Raw genomic sequence first — 16,357 nt, forward strand, 5'->3', positions numbered from 1 at the left:
TTCTGAATATATCAGTCTCATGATCCGGATCCGCGGGCATTACCTGCCCTGAGTAGATGTATTCCCTTACTACTTCCAGTGCCTCGCTGCCTATTTTAAATTGCTGTTCTCTTCCGAGACTGTCAAACATTACTTTAGTTTTCTGCAGATTAATTTTTAGACCCACTCTTCTGCTTTGCCTCTCCAGGTCAGTGAGCATGCATTGCAATTGGTCCTCCGAGTTACTAAGCAAGGCAATACCATCAGCGAATCGCGAGTTACTAAGGTATTCTCCATTAACGTTTATCCCCAATTCTTCCCAATCCAGGTCTCTGAATACCTCCTGTAAACACGCGGTGAAAAGCATTGGAGAGATCGTATCTCCCTGTCTGACGCCTTTCTTTATTGGGATTTTGTTGCTTTCTTTATGGAGGAGTACGGTAACTGTGGAGCCGCTATAGATATCTTTCAGTATTTTTACATACGTCGTTTTGGGGGGAGAATATCCAAGGATCACGGAGACTAGGAACCCTAGCGTACGTTGTGGTTGGCGCCGCAGGTGTAGGTGGCGACGGGGTGGTTCCATGGCTGAGAAGACGACCGTGCGGCCGCTTCAGAGCTCCGTGGCAGAGACGGGGAACGTTTCACCTCCACCACAATGCTGCGCGAAGGACGAGTCAGTAAGAGGAGCAATTATTTACAGGTTATATTTACAACAGCGGTTGCAGCGCTAACCGGTTAGATTCACAGCGCGAGCCCAGTTCCTTCTTCCTCCTGTTTTCACGACTGCTGGTGCCCACGCGCCTCGTTCAGTCAATCAAATACCACACGCGTGTAGCAATATTGTTTCCTTAATCGGGTGTACTCTCTTTAAATGGCTTCGAAAGCAGACGATACCCGCCGTGGTTGCTCAGTGGCTATGGTGTTGGGCTGCTGAGCACGAGGTCGCGGGATCGAATCCCGGCCACGGCGGCCGCATTTCGGTGGGGGTGAAATGCGGAAGCGCCCGTGTACTTATACTTAGGTGCACGTTAAAGAACCCCAGGTGGTCGAAATTTCCGGAGTCCTCCACTACGGCGTGCCTCATAATCAGAAGGTGGTTTTGGCACGTAAAACCCCACAATTTTTTTTAAAGCAGACGAGTTGCGTTTTTAGTACGTTAACGTGGATTAAATTTCCGGTACATCCGGCAGCCTGATCTGCCGGATGTATCGGAGCTAAACTACCAATGGTGCTATTTTGCTACTTTTCGTTAACTACTGTTTTGTTGGAGACAAATATGTCCTGTTTGCTCTGTAATTCTACTGATTATATTTTACTTTGTGAAAGGTACTTGTTCACTGACCTCTCCCGTTGGAAAGCATTCGGTTTGTCCATCTCTTACACTGTATTTTTTGTATATATATTCACATATGTATTCTAATTATTGTATAATCTTTGAGTGTATTCTTCAAGCTTACACAATGCCTCTAGGGGCCTGTAAGGTATCTTTAAATAAAAAAATAAAGTAGAATCTAGGTTGGACAGAAACAACCGCGTGTAGAAGCGCGGGAGCGATAGACTGCGAAAATGGTAAGCGGTAGCTCGGGAGTGCTCAAGGGAAGCGCAGCGTGAAAGAAGGCAACAGTTGGTTCCGAAACTGACCACTTATTTTTATTAAGAACAGCGATGCCTCCCCCTTTTCCTACAAAACGTGTGTATGATTTGATAATCTGGCAGAATAAAATACAAAAAAAGAGCGGACACATGAAGTTGAAGCGATGAACTGGTCGCAATGTTTCTTAACGCCGCGTATACCGACATGACTTATACGCAAAGCATTTCCCCGCAGCTCAGATAAAGATTTCTGAGCTTCAGAAAAGTTAGCAGTGACAAGAAAACCGCAACAGTTCGTACTCAAACAATTTTATCAAGATCAGATTTCGTAACTACTCTGGCCAGCGACGCCCCTTCGGATTTCTTTGGAAAAATCCTGCCGTTCTTCGTCCAGCAAAATTTAACAATTTTTTCCTTGCTCTTTAAGCGTGCCATCGGAAAGTCACGAATTAAATAATCATTCAACCACGGGCGTGGAAGCACTGCCAGCTGCGTGGTTAACCACACTTGCACTGACTCTCATGAAAGCAGAACGATGGGTGGCGTTAACAATTTGCGAGGCGGGCTATGGGCATTGTTCTCACATCTGAGCATTGCTGAAGCAGGGTCTGTTTCTTCTTTTAGGCTGCTGAGATCGAGAAATTCTGCTGACAAAATATTCAAGCTCTTTTGGAAGTAACCGCTGCAGATGTAAATACTACCCAGGGGGAGCTTTTCATTGCGCCATGACAAACTGTCCTTAAAGATTGGTTGAAAGTCATTTGACACGTACCAAGCTGTCAACCTCCACGTGTTTTGTATATTCTGAACTAAGTGCAGTACGAAGAAATTGTGAAGTAGCTAAGCCGGAAATAAGACATTTCCAGCCGTGGCATGTAACAGAGGGGATGGATCGCATGAACTCTTTTCTTACTGTGGAAAAAATAGTCATTTTTTTTAAAGACCGAACAGCTGATGACTCTGCAGGCTGCTTTTCCCGATTTCAATCATTATATTTCGTGACCTCACATTTTCAAGTTCACTGATACGAGTAGCACCCAAATAATAATTTGAAGACGCAGCAGAATAGAAATATCGACATCGTTCACGGCACGGTCCCGCTACTGGAGCAATCTCAATAGGTGCGCACCTTGTGAGAAAGATGACAATAAATAGCGAGAAAACTGCGATGACATAGCATGCGATGGTGCACCGTACGAATGTCTGTGTCATCTAGTAGGATTGGCCTTTGCCACTTGGCTATGCGGTCATTTCGAAAGGAAAAAAAATATCCTAGTTCGATCCTGTTGTAGTTGCTACGAGGGTTCGGCACGCACCAGCGCCATATCCTGCGTCGACGGTACACTCTTGCGTCACACAGCTTAACTTCCAGTGCAGCAATCAAACCAGAAAACACCGAGGCACAAGTAGCGCACGCGGCATGTGTAAATCTGTACGAGCATGCTCGTGAGGCCTGCCTTCCCGTACGGCGTGGCACCGCACCGTAACTGGCACAAACAAGCTATGAACAGGTGCGGTCAAACCAGCAAGTCCAGTGTGCTAATCAATGCACCCCCCCCCCCCCCCCCCACAACTACCTCGATCAAAGGGTGATGATGCAAGAGTCGGAATGGAAGACAGTGCAACACGATGTTCTTTTTCATAGTTACCCGGTGTTTGTGCGCACGCGCGAGGACAAGCAGTTGCGAGGGAGAAAATCTGGGGAATTTCGCTCCTTAAATATGTGGCTTTACCTAGGTACGGCAGGGGAGAACGTTCTTTGCTCCGTTCTTTCCTAGTCGGGCTCCACAGCGTGCATCAGCTTTCGCGGCAACATGCTGCTTGAGGTGAGCTTGTTACGTTTTGTCGCAGCGGTAACAAATGAAAACATGGTAGTCAGGAGGGGATCATTGAACGTATGAAATTGACGACGAAATGAATATCTATAGTTACGTAGCATCACGCTGTGCCGATGCATTGGTTATCAATGCATACGTCACCTTTCACGAGATTCGCGTGTACGAAATCACTTTGTTACCACGTGTTGATACAATTTTAGCAGCCTGTAAGTATATTTAGGCGAAGCGACTGTACTTACCAAATATGACTGCAGGTTGCTCTAAAAGCTATACAACAACGTGTTGCTTGCAGCTACGTGGTCAGGATACAGTGGAGACGACAGACTTCGTGTGTGTGATTGCGGTTTTAAAGAGACACGTTTCAGGTACTCAGCTGGCTTTTTGTCTGCTTTTATCCATCCCCATTAAATGGGAAGTACAAAGCATGCCTCTGCCCTTCGCTAGGTTTTAAAAGACTGATGCTAGCGTGGTCGGGTGACGTGCAGCACGTGTCTCGTGCTCCTGTGAAAATGATGACTGAGGACGTTGTCCGCCGTCGCCTGGAGATACGATACCTTTTTTTTTTCATTCCGCCTAATTAGGCAATTATTCTAAATTAAATAATAATCTTCTCAAATATTATAATTAGGTGAAAAGTATCAATGAGAAAATTTTACAGCGACATGAAAAACTTCTGATACAGCTTTCTGTTCCTCAATACGTGCTACATAAGCGTGCTACATAAGCGCTACATAAAAGGCACGCAAACTGCCTCGAGGTGCCACTCTCGTGGCAATTGCGGCCTTCTTTCACGCTCGAAAAAACACTTATGTAGCACGCACTGAGCAACAGAAAGCTGTAGCTGGAGTTTTGCATGTCGCTGTACAATTTTCTCATTGTTACTTATCATATAAGCATAATATTTGAGAAGTTCACGAAATAATTAAAGCTAATTATCTAATTAGGCGGAATTAAAAAGATAATAGAGTATCTACAAGCGGCAGCAAACAACATTGCTTTGGTTCTGCCCAGCTACGTGTCATTCGCATATTTTAGAACTTTCGCTAAGGTCAGCTGGGACGCCCTGTATATACTGTATCTTATCCAGAGTAACCACGCCACCTTCATTCGAAGTAATAATGAACAGCACACATAGGCTCCTTCTATATCTAGCGATGAAGTTAGAATGGCCTTGCAAGACATGACCCGGAGAAACGCAACAGGAAAAGATGGAATAACAGTCGATTTAATCAAAGACGAGGGAGAAATCATGTTTGAAAAGCTTGCGGCCCTTTATACGCCATGGCTCACGACTTCAAGTATTCCAGAGAACTGGAAGAATGCTCAAATTATACTAATCCACTAAAAGGGAGACATTAAGAATTGAAAAAAATTATAGCCATCTTAACTCATTTTCAGCATTGTATGAAATAGTCACCATGCAATTTCGAATAATATAAGCGCAACACTTGACTTCACTCATCCAAGAGAACAGGCCGGCTTCAGGAAGGGATACTCTACAAGGGATCACATCCATGTTATCAATCAGGTAATCGAGAAATCTGCTCAGTACAATCAACCGATCTATAGGGCTTTCATAAATTATAAGAATGCATTTGATTCAGTAGAGATACCAGCAGTCACAGAGGCACTACGTAATCAAGGAGTATAGGAGGCATACGTGAATATCTTGGGGAATATCTACAGAGATTCCATAACTACCTTAATTTTCCACTAGAAAAGTAGCTAGATACATATGAAGCAAGGGGTCAGGCAAGCAGACAGAATCTCTCCAATGCTATTCACTGCATGCTTGGAAGAAGTGCTCAAGCAAGTATCAAACTAGAAAGGCTTAGGAGTGAGAATCAACGGTGAATATCTCAGCAACGTACGGTTTGCAGAGGACGTGGTCCTGTTCAGCAACACTGGGGCTAATCAGAACAAACGAACGAGGACTTTAATAAAGTACGTGTAAGAGTGAGGGTGAAGATTAATATGCAGAAGACAAGAATAATGTTCAATAGCCTGGCAAGGGAACAAGAGTTCACCAGTCAAGAATCGCCAGTCACCTCTAGAGACTGCGAAGGAATACGTCTACCTAGGTGAATTACTTAGAGGCACTATGAACAAGAGAAGAAAATTTACAGAAGAATAAAAATGGCTTGGAGTGCATTCGGCGCAAAAGATTGGTGTGCAATCACTGCATTTTACCGGTGCTAACATATGGGGCGGAAACTTGGAGAGTTACAAAGCAGCTTGAGAACAAGCTAAGTACCGCGCAAGGAGCGATGGAACGAAAAATGTTAGGCGTATATAGCTTTAAGAGACAGGAAGAGAGCGGTGTGGATCAGAGAGTACATGAGAATAGCCAATGTTTTAATTGACATTAAGAGCAAAAAATGGAGCTGTGCAGGCGATGTAATGCGTAGGATGGATAACCGGCGCACCATTTAGGTTACAGAATGGGTGCCAAGAGAAGGGAAGCGCAGTCAAGGACGGCAGAAAACTAGGTGGGGTGATGAAATTAGGAAATTCGCAGGCGCAATTCGGAATAGGTTGGCACAGAACAGGTGTAATTGTAGATCGCAGGGAGAGGCTTTGGTCCTGCAGTGGACATAAAAAATTGCCTGATGATGATGATCGTATATTTGATATTGTGCAATGATGTTTAGCCTGTCCGAACTTCCATTGCAAAATATTTTGGCTTCTAACTAGCCTAGGGTTATGGATCCACTTAGTGTTTACAAACATTTAGTAACAAACAAACAAATAGATCAATAAAAATAATGCTAATTATGGGGTTTTACGTGCCAAAGCCACTTTCTGATTATGAGGCACGCTGTAGTGGGCGACTTCGGAAATTTCGACCACCTGGGGTTCTTTAACGTGCACCTAAATCTAAGCACACGGGTGTTTTCGCATTTCGCCCCCATTGAAATGCGGCCGCCGTGGCCGGGATTCGATTCCGCGACCTCGTGCTCAGCAGCCCAACACTATAGCAACTGAGCAACCACGGCGGGTTAAATAAAAGGCAATCAGTCGTTCATTCGATCAATCTGAGTCGACTCAGTGAGACTCAGAACGATCTGTCAGTCTGAGTCTGAGGGAGCCCGGCTAAGTAGAGTTAGTCCTAAGCAAAAAAGATAATTTGTTAGTGAGTCTGAGTGAGTTCCGCTTACTTTGGTAACCTATCGTTCTGATTCGTAACATAATCTAACGTAAAATTTGAACATATATCTTCAGCTCATATGTATCTGTAAAGGTCACCGACCCCTTAGTGAAATAGAACATCATATTCATGACATTCTTTTATTTACTTGATTTTCTTTGATTTGGCTATTGAGTATATGCTAATGGGCGTGTGACAATTTTGCGAATCTCAGAATAAGCATGGGCCATTTATATAGGAGCCTAAATGGAAAATAAAAAGAAACACATATTAGGCATGCTGCGGAAGTCAGTGAAAGCATACTGTAAGAACAGAAACATTTGGTCTGGTTCCTCATTATCTACAGCAACCCCATGGACTCGCGCCAGCAGTTCAAGACCATCCTTAAGAAAACGACCGACTTGGCCGGCCCTCGACCCTTGGTCGTCGTCCGCGACTTCAACGCACCGTACGGCCTCTGTGGTTATGTCTACGACACTACCAAGGGGCGCAACCTGTGGCAAGACGCCAACGAGATGGACCTCGCTCTGGCCACTGACAAGGATTTTCCTACGCGCATCAGCAACCCCGTCACCCGGGACTCGACACCCGACCTCGCCTTCGTCACGAACGTTGAGGACGTGGGCTGGGAATTCTCGAGACCAACTTCAATGTGTCTCGGAGTAGGGTCAGGGAATTCACGTTCATCTATTTGGACCATTTTAGCATGATTCGCGAAAAACCCGGCAGAGCCAGGGCACCCGCCACTCTCGAAGGATGGTGCGAAGGCGTCCAGCACGACGCTTCCGCGGCCACCAAGAAAGTGAACACCGATCTCGACTTCGAGCGGATAGACAGCAGACTCGCCCACCTGATCGAGGCTAGAAACGCCCTGCTCCGACGATGGAAGGGCCAAAGGCTCACTCGCAGAATCCCAAAGAAGATCTCGGAGCTAAATGAGGTCATCGATGACCTCTGCAAGGCGCTATACGAGCAGCAGTGGGGGGAGCACTGCAAATCTATCGACTGACAGATGCGCTACGGGAAATCCTGGAGTATGCTGAAGCACCTTCTCGACGAAAGTGGCTCGAAGTCAAACCAGAGGCATAGGTTGGCCCGGGCCCTTCACGAAGCCAACAGGTCTCACATGGTCGATGAACTCGTCTCAAAACTCATACAGAAGTATCTGCCCGTCCGTCGCGAGGGAGATCTGGCGACCCAACTCCCGGACTACCACGCTCCAAGCTGGACAAGACTTCTCCGTTTCCGAATTCCGACAGACCATCTTCGCGCTCAACCGCAAGTCTGTGCCGGGTCCGGACGGAGTCACCAACAGAATGTTGAGAAACCTCGACGACACGTCGATCGTCTTTCTGACCAACAAGATCAACGAATCCTGGAAGAACGGCTTTATTCCTGCAGAATAGAAGATATCCTGCACGGTGCTCATTCCCAAGCCCAGCAAGGCCCCGAACATAGAGAACCTAAGGCCGATTTCTCTAACGACCTGCGTCGGCAAAGTCATGGAGCGCGTCATCCTCAACAGGCTCAACGGGTACCTCGAAGACAACGAGGTTTACACGTCCAACATGATCGACTTTCGCACCGGACTCTGGACGCAGGATGGCATGGAGCTAATGAAGCATCAGATTGTGGATGGCCGTTCAAGAGACGTCAAGGCTCTGCTCTGTCTGGACCTCGAGAAGACTTTCGAGAACGTGCTCCACACCTTCATCGTAAATACCATTTCAGACCTGTGTCTCGGTTCCAGATCCCACAACTACGTCTTTTCTTTTCTAATGGACAGGAAGACCAAGCTTCGCATTGGGGACTTCCACTCTGACGATGTGCTCCTCGGAGGGCGGGGTGCTTCTCAGGACGCCGTCGTCTCCCCCCCACTGTTTATCATCTGTATGATTGGTCCTTCCGAGAGGTTGGCACGCGTCGAGGACGTCAAGCACACAATATACGCCGATGACATCACCTTATGGTGCTCCGGCGGCTGCGAGGGCAGAGCCGAAGAAGCCATGCAGGAGGCGATCAATGTGATCGAGGAGTATCTCCTCCCAACGGACTTGGATGCTTCCCCGCCAAGTCGGAGCTTCTGCTTTACGGAAAAGAGAAGGTAGGCAGACCCGAAAATTGAAAGCTAGTCTCCGAAAGCAGCGACCGTCTTCGCACTTGTGACGGGGGAGGGGGGGTGATACCCAAGGTCGACGTTATTCGGGTCCTCGGCTTGTTTGTCGAATTTAACGGCAGGAACGGAACGGCTCTTCGCAAGATCATCGCAAAGATGAACAACGCTTTCCGCCTCGTTCGCAGAATTGCGAACCGGCACCGTGGCATGAAGGAAAACAATCTCCTCAGGTTGATCAATGCCTTCGTACTATGCCACTTCACGTACACGATTTCTATGCACAACTAGCTCAGAGCGGAGCGAGACAAGCTCAACGCTCACATCCGCAAAGTAGTAAAGAGGGCTCTCGGGTTACCCATCAGGATCAATACCGAGGATCTCCTCAAGCTGGGGGTGCAAAACACCACCGACGAGTTGAAGTTGAAGTTGAAGTTGAAGTTTATTTACATCGCCAAAAAAATCAACGATGCGGGTAGGCCCGGACAAAAAGTGAACTCAATCACTTGAGGGACGCCCGAGCCCCCCTGTACAAGGCACACAGCGAAAACGCAAAGTGTAAAAGTCATAGTAACACTCTGGCTATTTAACAAGGGCAAAAATATCTCGTATATGCGTGAGTTTGAACAAAGCATCAACAGAAAAATCACAGCATAATAGTAAAAAAAAAACACACACACACAGAAATGCATAGCAGCAAGATAAAATTACACAGGATACATCGCAGCAAGATACGAAAAAAAAGAATACATGAACGCGGCTTTCAAAAAGAAGATATTAGTGAATTAATGCACTTCTCATGTCAACAAGTGAACATGTTTCAGGAATTATACCCCTTGACAGTAATTTATTCAAAACAGTGGGCAGGCTATGTCGGAGCATCTGTTGCCCGTACATTGTACGGGAGAAGGGAATGTGCCAAATTTCTTTTTTGCGAAAGGAGTATTCTGAAAGATTTTGACTGAGACAGGGTAATTCAAGAAAACTAAGCTGATTATTTTGGATACAACGCTTATATTTTAATGCTAAGTAATATTCGTACACGGAATTAATCGGCAAAATTTGGTAACGAGCAAACAGTTCCCGAGTGTGAGCAAGGTAGTCTACGTTTGCAATGTAGCGTACAGCTTTCTTTTGAAGCATACATATTTTATTAATATTTGTTTTAGTGGTATTACCCCAAACCAAAAAACAATAATTTAGGTGGGGTACAAACAGCGCATTGTAAATAATTAATTTTATGCGTTCGGGCAGAAAATGCCGAAATTTTGCGAGAATTCCGGTGCACGTTGCCAGTTTACTCATAATGAACTGAACTTCAGCGTCCCAGCTCATGGTCTTGCTAAAAATTACCCCTAAAATCTTGACAGTGTCTACAAACTGGACACGTGAATCGCCTATGTATATATGTATATCAGGTTGAGTGGGAAACTGTCTTGTACTGAATAGAACCGCTTTAGTTTTTTTCGTGTTTATGAGTAAAGAGTTTGCTTCAGACCATTCCTTAAGTTTATCAAGAGCATTGTTAGTAACAGAAATCAGAGATTGTATGGAACTACCTGTGAAAAATAAACTTGCATCGTCAGCATAAATTACAAATTTCGGCTGGCTAATAGTCAAAACAAGGTCATTTATATATAAAATAAAAAGTAGAGGTCCTAAAATACTACCCTGTGGGACACCAGCTGTAATAGTTTGAAATGAAGATATATGTGGCCCTATTTTAACGCATTGTACACGATGACACAAGTACGATTTCAGTAGTTCAAGTGGAGTGCCACGTATGCCATAAAGGTCTAATTTTTGAAGTAAGGTATTATGATTAAGGCGATCGAAAGCCTTTGAGAAATCTATGAAGATGCCGATGCACAATTCTTTATTTTCAAAAGCATTAAGAATCATTTCTTTTTGAGACAATAAAGCTGATTCGGTAGATTTACCTCGTAAAAAGCCATGTTGTGCTGTTGATAACAATTTAAACCTATTGCAAAATTTCATTAACCGTTTTTCAATGATTTTCTCCAACCCTTTCGAAAAAAGCGGTAAAATGGAAATCGGTCGGTAACTTGACATGCTATTTTTATCACCGCTTTTATAAATTACTGTTACCTTAGATTTCTGCATCTGCTTTGGAAAGGACCCGCTTGATAAGGCAAGGTTATAAATATAAGTTAACACTGGTGCTATTAGAGTGAGGACAAATTTTACAGGTGAGATTTGAATGCCATCTATATCACAAGACCTGTTGTTCTTAAAGGAAGTAAAAGTACTGCACACTTCAGTGTCATCCGTAGGTTCCAAAAATATACTATTGCTATTCCGTCGTATAGTGTTGCAAGCGAAATCTGAACTCAGACCGGTATTTACAATATCTTTGTAAAATGTATTAAATTTATCTGCAAGTGCAACACCCTCAATACGTTCACCTTCAAACCAAAGCTCTGTAACTACTGACGTAGACTGTGCTCGGTTTAATAATTTATTAACTTTTTTCCAAACTTGTGCGCTACCATCACAGAACTCCTTGTCAAACTCATTGTACAGAAAGTTTCTTTTTTCGTTTCTGAGAAAAGACGTTACTTTATTGCGGTATTGTTTAAACTTGTCTAGATCAGCAAGAGACTTGGTCCTCATAAATTTCTTGTATAACTGGTCTTTCTTTTTAATCATTCTAAGGCAATCTCGATTTATCCATGGCTTACGACTTCTAGTGGACTTTTTTACAGTTTTCTCAGGGAAATAATCATGGTATAGGCGTTTAAAACAGGTGATGAATGCCTCATACGCCGCATCTACAGTCTCAGAAGAAAAGACATCATCCCAGTTTTGATTTGAAAGAATAGAAAAAAAGGACGCGAGGGTGTACGGAGTAATATTTTGCACAGTATTCTGCGCTGATAGGTTGTGTTGTTTATTTGCGGCACATTTCAGGAGCACATAAATGGGATAATGGTCGCTAATAGAACTGTGTAATACACCTGAAAGTAAGCTACCAGTATTTAGGTTCGAGATAAATACATCAATAAGTGTGGCTGTCTGCATCGTAACGCGTGTAGCCGTCTGAGTCAGTATGCAATTACCACTCGATTCTACAGTTAGTAAAAGAGCTTCCTGCGCAGGAGATCGTTTCAGGAGATCAATGTTAAAATCGCCCCCAAGAATTAAATTGAACTTGTTGTCGCTTACGTAGCTGAAGAGGCGGTCTAGAAATTCAATAAAGGTACTTATGTCAGCATTAGGGGGTCGGTACGCTACGGAATAAATATAATTTTGTGATAACAAAGTTAAACATTCAACTTCGTTGCATATAAATGAAAATTCCGAAAGAACTTCACAGTCGAACTTATTTTTAACCAAGATAGCAAGCCCACCCCCCCTCCTACAGGATCGATTTACAAAGAAGCTCTGATATCCGTCCGGCTTGTAAATTTCTTCGCCACATGTATACCATGTTTCAGTCAACATGATAGCGTCGAACTGGAAACTAAATTCGTCTAGAAATACTGATAACTCATCTTCTTTGTGTCTAGCTGAACGAATGTTAAGGTGCAGGCAAGAAAAGCATACATCTGAGTTGATTTGAATTATGTTGTTGACATCTCGCGGTGACTTGTTCATCATTCAAGATAGACTGCTTAGGCTCGCGAAAACCGAAGCAGTTTACGCAATCTTTTCTACGTCATGCGCACTACGGATGTGCAAGACAGGAGATTTTTCCTCTTTTCGCGCATAGACCTTGCCACCACGTGTCCAAGCAAAGCGCCAGTTTTTCGCCTTTTTTTGCGCGATTGCCATTCCGAGCAACTGTTTCATAGCAGGGCAAAGGTGCTCGTTTATGAACACAGGTTCGCTAGACTTATGGCCAAAGTCACGCGTCGAAAGTTTCAGCTTTCTTGCCTTCTCGAGCACAGTGTCACGCTTAGATCGACATTTAAACTGGACAACAATGTTAGGAGCAACATTCGAGTTTTTCGCTTGAACACGGTGGCAGACGTCAATATCTGACTCCGAAATGGGCTCACCAACAAGTCTACCAATCTGACTCAGGGTGTCAGGAATGCTTTCACCCTGAGTGAAAGGCAAACCCTTCACCTCGAGGTTACATTTTCTGGAGTACTGCTCGGAGGCAGTCATGCGTTGCTCAAGCTGAAACGCCCGCCCCTCAAGGGCCTCGCAGTCCAAAACAAGCTTTTCATTAGTCTTTTTGAGAGATCTGTTTTCTTGCACAAGCTCGTCACGTTCCTTCTTTACTTTCTCAAATTCCAAGTTGAAGAATTCGAAACTTGACTTAAGTTCGCGGATTTCTTTGCGTAATTCACGCTCCAACCTTGCCTTAAAGTCATTCATTTCCTTTCTTAGCTCCTCCTGGAACCGAGCAGCATCAGCCATGGTACAACACAGGTAAATGGTTAAGAGAAAAAAAATGCTAGGAACTTGGCAGCAGTCAAGGCAGCGTAACAGAAATATTTTGCGTTGAAAGAATTACTGTACGAAAAATGCCAACCTGCAAAGATAGCAGGTGCAGCGATTATGTCGATTGTCCGTGCTGCCTCCGCTGTGCCAAGTGACCGTAGTCCTGGAGCACCACCGGCTTTTAAGCTTCCTTCCCCTGGCGGATGTGATGCCGGTAACTTGCTTGCGCTGTCACCGGCGTTCCTTTCCTGCAGCAACAGTAGCAGCCGCCGCTTGACGATACAGTCGCTTCGCCAGGGAAGATTCCAAGGTAGCTGCAAAGATAGCAGGTGCAGCGATTATGTCGATTGTCCGTGCTGCCTCCGCTGTGCCGAAGATTGCCGAAGCCCAAGAACGCGGGCGCCTGAGCACCACAGCGGCAGGTAAACACATCCTCGAAGAGCTGGGTTACCACCCTGCGGGATTCTTGATGGTCAGTTCCCCGATCCCTAGGTGCATTCGAGACAAGTCCGAAGTGGCCCCTGTACCCCGAAACGTCTAGTCTGTCCACAACGAGGGCAGACGCAAGGCCGGAGCAGCAGCCATCCTCAAACAGATCAAGCAAAGAGACATTAGAGCAAGCTTCGTCGATGCCGCGGAGTACAGCGACGGGAAGACCTTTGCCGTCGTTGTGGCCGACTACAGCGGCAAGATTTCCAGTAGCGCCTCCATTCGCACTTCAGATCCCGGAGTGACCGAGCAAAACGCGATCGCCCTCGCCCTGTTAGACGGTTGTGGGTCCTGTCCTATATCTATAGATTTATAGCGATTTTAAAACGGCAGTTACGGTTTTTCAAAAGGGTTGCATCACCAAGCAAGCTTCTCGCCTTCTTAGCTGCTCGAGTCCATATGCTCTCACGCATCATTCAATCCACTGGTTTCCCGCTCACGTAGGGTCGGTTGAGGGTGCTCCCCCGAACCTCAATGAGTCTGCTCACGAGGCTGCGCGTGACCTTACCGACCGCGCTTCCTCTGTAAGATACGCCGACTGCCCACCTCCCTACGGCCACAGGGACCCTCCCGCTACTCACAACGAGGTTAATAAATTCTTCTACATGTCTAGAAGGGTCTTTCCACCCCCTCACCCCAAGTTGAATAGGGCGCAAGCCGTCTCGCTTAGACTTCTACAGACCAGCACATTTCCGTGTCTGTCCGTACTCCACGAGGCTTACCCCGACGTGTATCGCGACTACGCCTGCCCGTCCTGCGAGCAGACCTCCACTCTAGCGCACATGCTCTGGGAGTGCGGTTCGACATACCCCAAGTTCATCAAAGAAGAGTGGGGCTCGCTTCTGTGTAGCCCCGCTCTAGAAAAGCAAATCCTGGCTGTCCGGCGTGCCCGCGACCGGGCCGGTGGGCTAGAGCTGCCGGTCCCGACGTGAGACTAGCCGGGTTCGCGACGTGGTCCTCGACGGACCTGAAATTAAGTTTCTTCACTCACTCACTCACTCACTCACTCACTCACTCACTCACTCACTCACTCACTCACTCACTCACTCACTCACTCACTCACTCACTCACTCACTCACTCACTCACTCACTCACTCACTCACTCACTCACTCACTCACTCACTCACTCACTCACTCACTCACTCACTCACTCACTCACTCACTCACTCACTCACTCACTCACTCACTCACTCACTCACTCACTCACTCACTCACTCACTCACTCACTCACTCACTCACTCACTCACTCACTCACTCACTCACTCACTCACTCACTCACTCACTCACTCACTCACTCACTCACTAATGACCTTGTTATTGTTCATATGAGCAGTAAAACACGTTTTGAGGCTAGTTGGTACGTAGCTTTCAAAAGGTGAAGCGACAACAGTGACAGCACATTAAGAAGGAACAAAGACAGGACAAGGCGCTATTTGCAACTGTTTGTTGAAGTCAAAGGCGCCTGAATATATAGCCATGGGAAGAGGGGGAAGAAAAAAAGAGGGAGCACTGATTGTGTGAATGCGCACGCGCGAAACCACTGTAGATGTATATGAAGAGAATTAAGATTAATGAAAATCTAAAACTTATCTAAAACATGCTTTCATTTGTGTAAGTATTCGTAGATAGGGTGCTGACACAGGCATCCCTTCTTATCTTGTTCTGTTTGGCCTGCATCAATTCACGCGCCGCAGAATCTTTGCTTCTAACCATGATTGTTGTATCATTATTGTTGCTTATTCTCATTTCCGCAGGCCTTGCAATGAAGCAGCAAGTTTGAGCCTTATCCATTTTTCAATGAAAGCTTATGCTCCCGCAGGCCTCATTTATACAACGGCCGGTTTGGCCGATATACTCTTTCCCACACTTCAGCGGTATGCGGTATACGACAGCTTCTTAACACTTCACAAAACGGTTTGCACGTTTAATAGAACACTCTACTATGACTATATAACCAGCCGCCTTTGACATTAATAAACAGTTGCAAGTAGCGCCTTGTCCTGTCTTTGTTCCTTCTTAGTGTGCTTTCACTGTTAGCGCTTCATTTTTTGAAAGTACGTATTAGAATCGCTTATGAGTGCCCTATTACGCATTTGAAGTAAACTGCACCTTTATTTGAAGTATTGCGCCCTCCCACCACAATTTCATGACACCAACCTCCCCATTTATGAGAAGCAATCTCTGTCTGTGCGCGCAGATGCAAAAGCTGCAGATGCTTAGGAATATTGTAATAGTGAGCTCTGCATAATTGCACACAATGAGAATTCTGTAAATTTGTCTCAAAGAAATGCTTGCTTAAACAGTGCGCCCATCTAGCTCTCACTTCATCAACCATTGCCATAGATGACAAACTGGCAAAGCTCTGAAATTGACGAAAGAGAAATGGAGAGCACTGATTTCGTCGCGATTGTCAGGCTGTAGACAAAGTTGATAACTTTCTGTACAACAACTGGAGGAACCTCTGACACATTCGTTTGTAAACAGAAAGTTATGGTTTAAAAATCAGATAAACAAGAAACAAGACGACAGTGAGCTGGCGTCTGTCATGTGACCTCCATATCTGCGCATGTGGTGAAGGCTTTTCCTGAGTAAATTCATGCTTTGCGTACTTTGTCAGTTGGTCGTCTTTCTCCCTGGTCGCAAACTGGCCCGCCGTGAATTGAAGCAAACTTTTGTTTTTCGGCTCCATGGATTCGGTGAGTTTCTCGACTGGAGACCTTTGCACTTTGTCGGTCGCTACCCCGCCAGGAACGTGTGCAGCGTCTGCGGCGTTCTCTCCAG

The sequence above is a fragment of the Dermacentor albipictus genome, chromosome 5 (genome assembly GCF_038994185.2).
Source record: "Dermacentor albipictus isolate Rhodes 1998 colony chromosome 5, USDA_Dalb.pri_finalv2, whole genome shotgun sequence".
NCBI lineage: Eukaryota > Metazoa > Arthropoda > Arachnida > Ixodida > Ixodidae > Dermacentor > Dermacentor albipictus.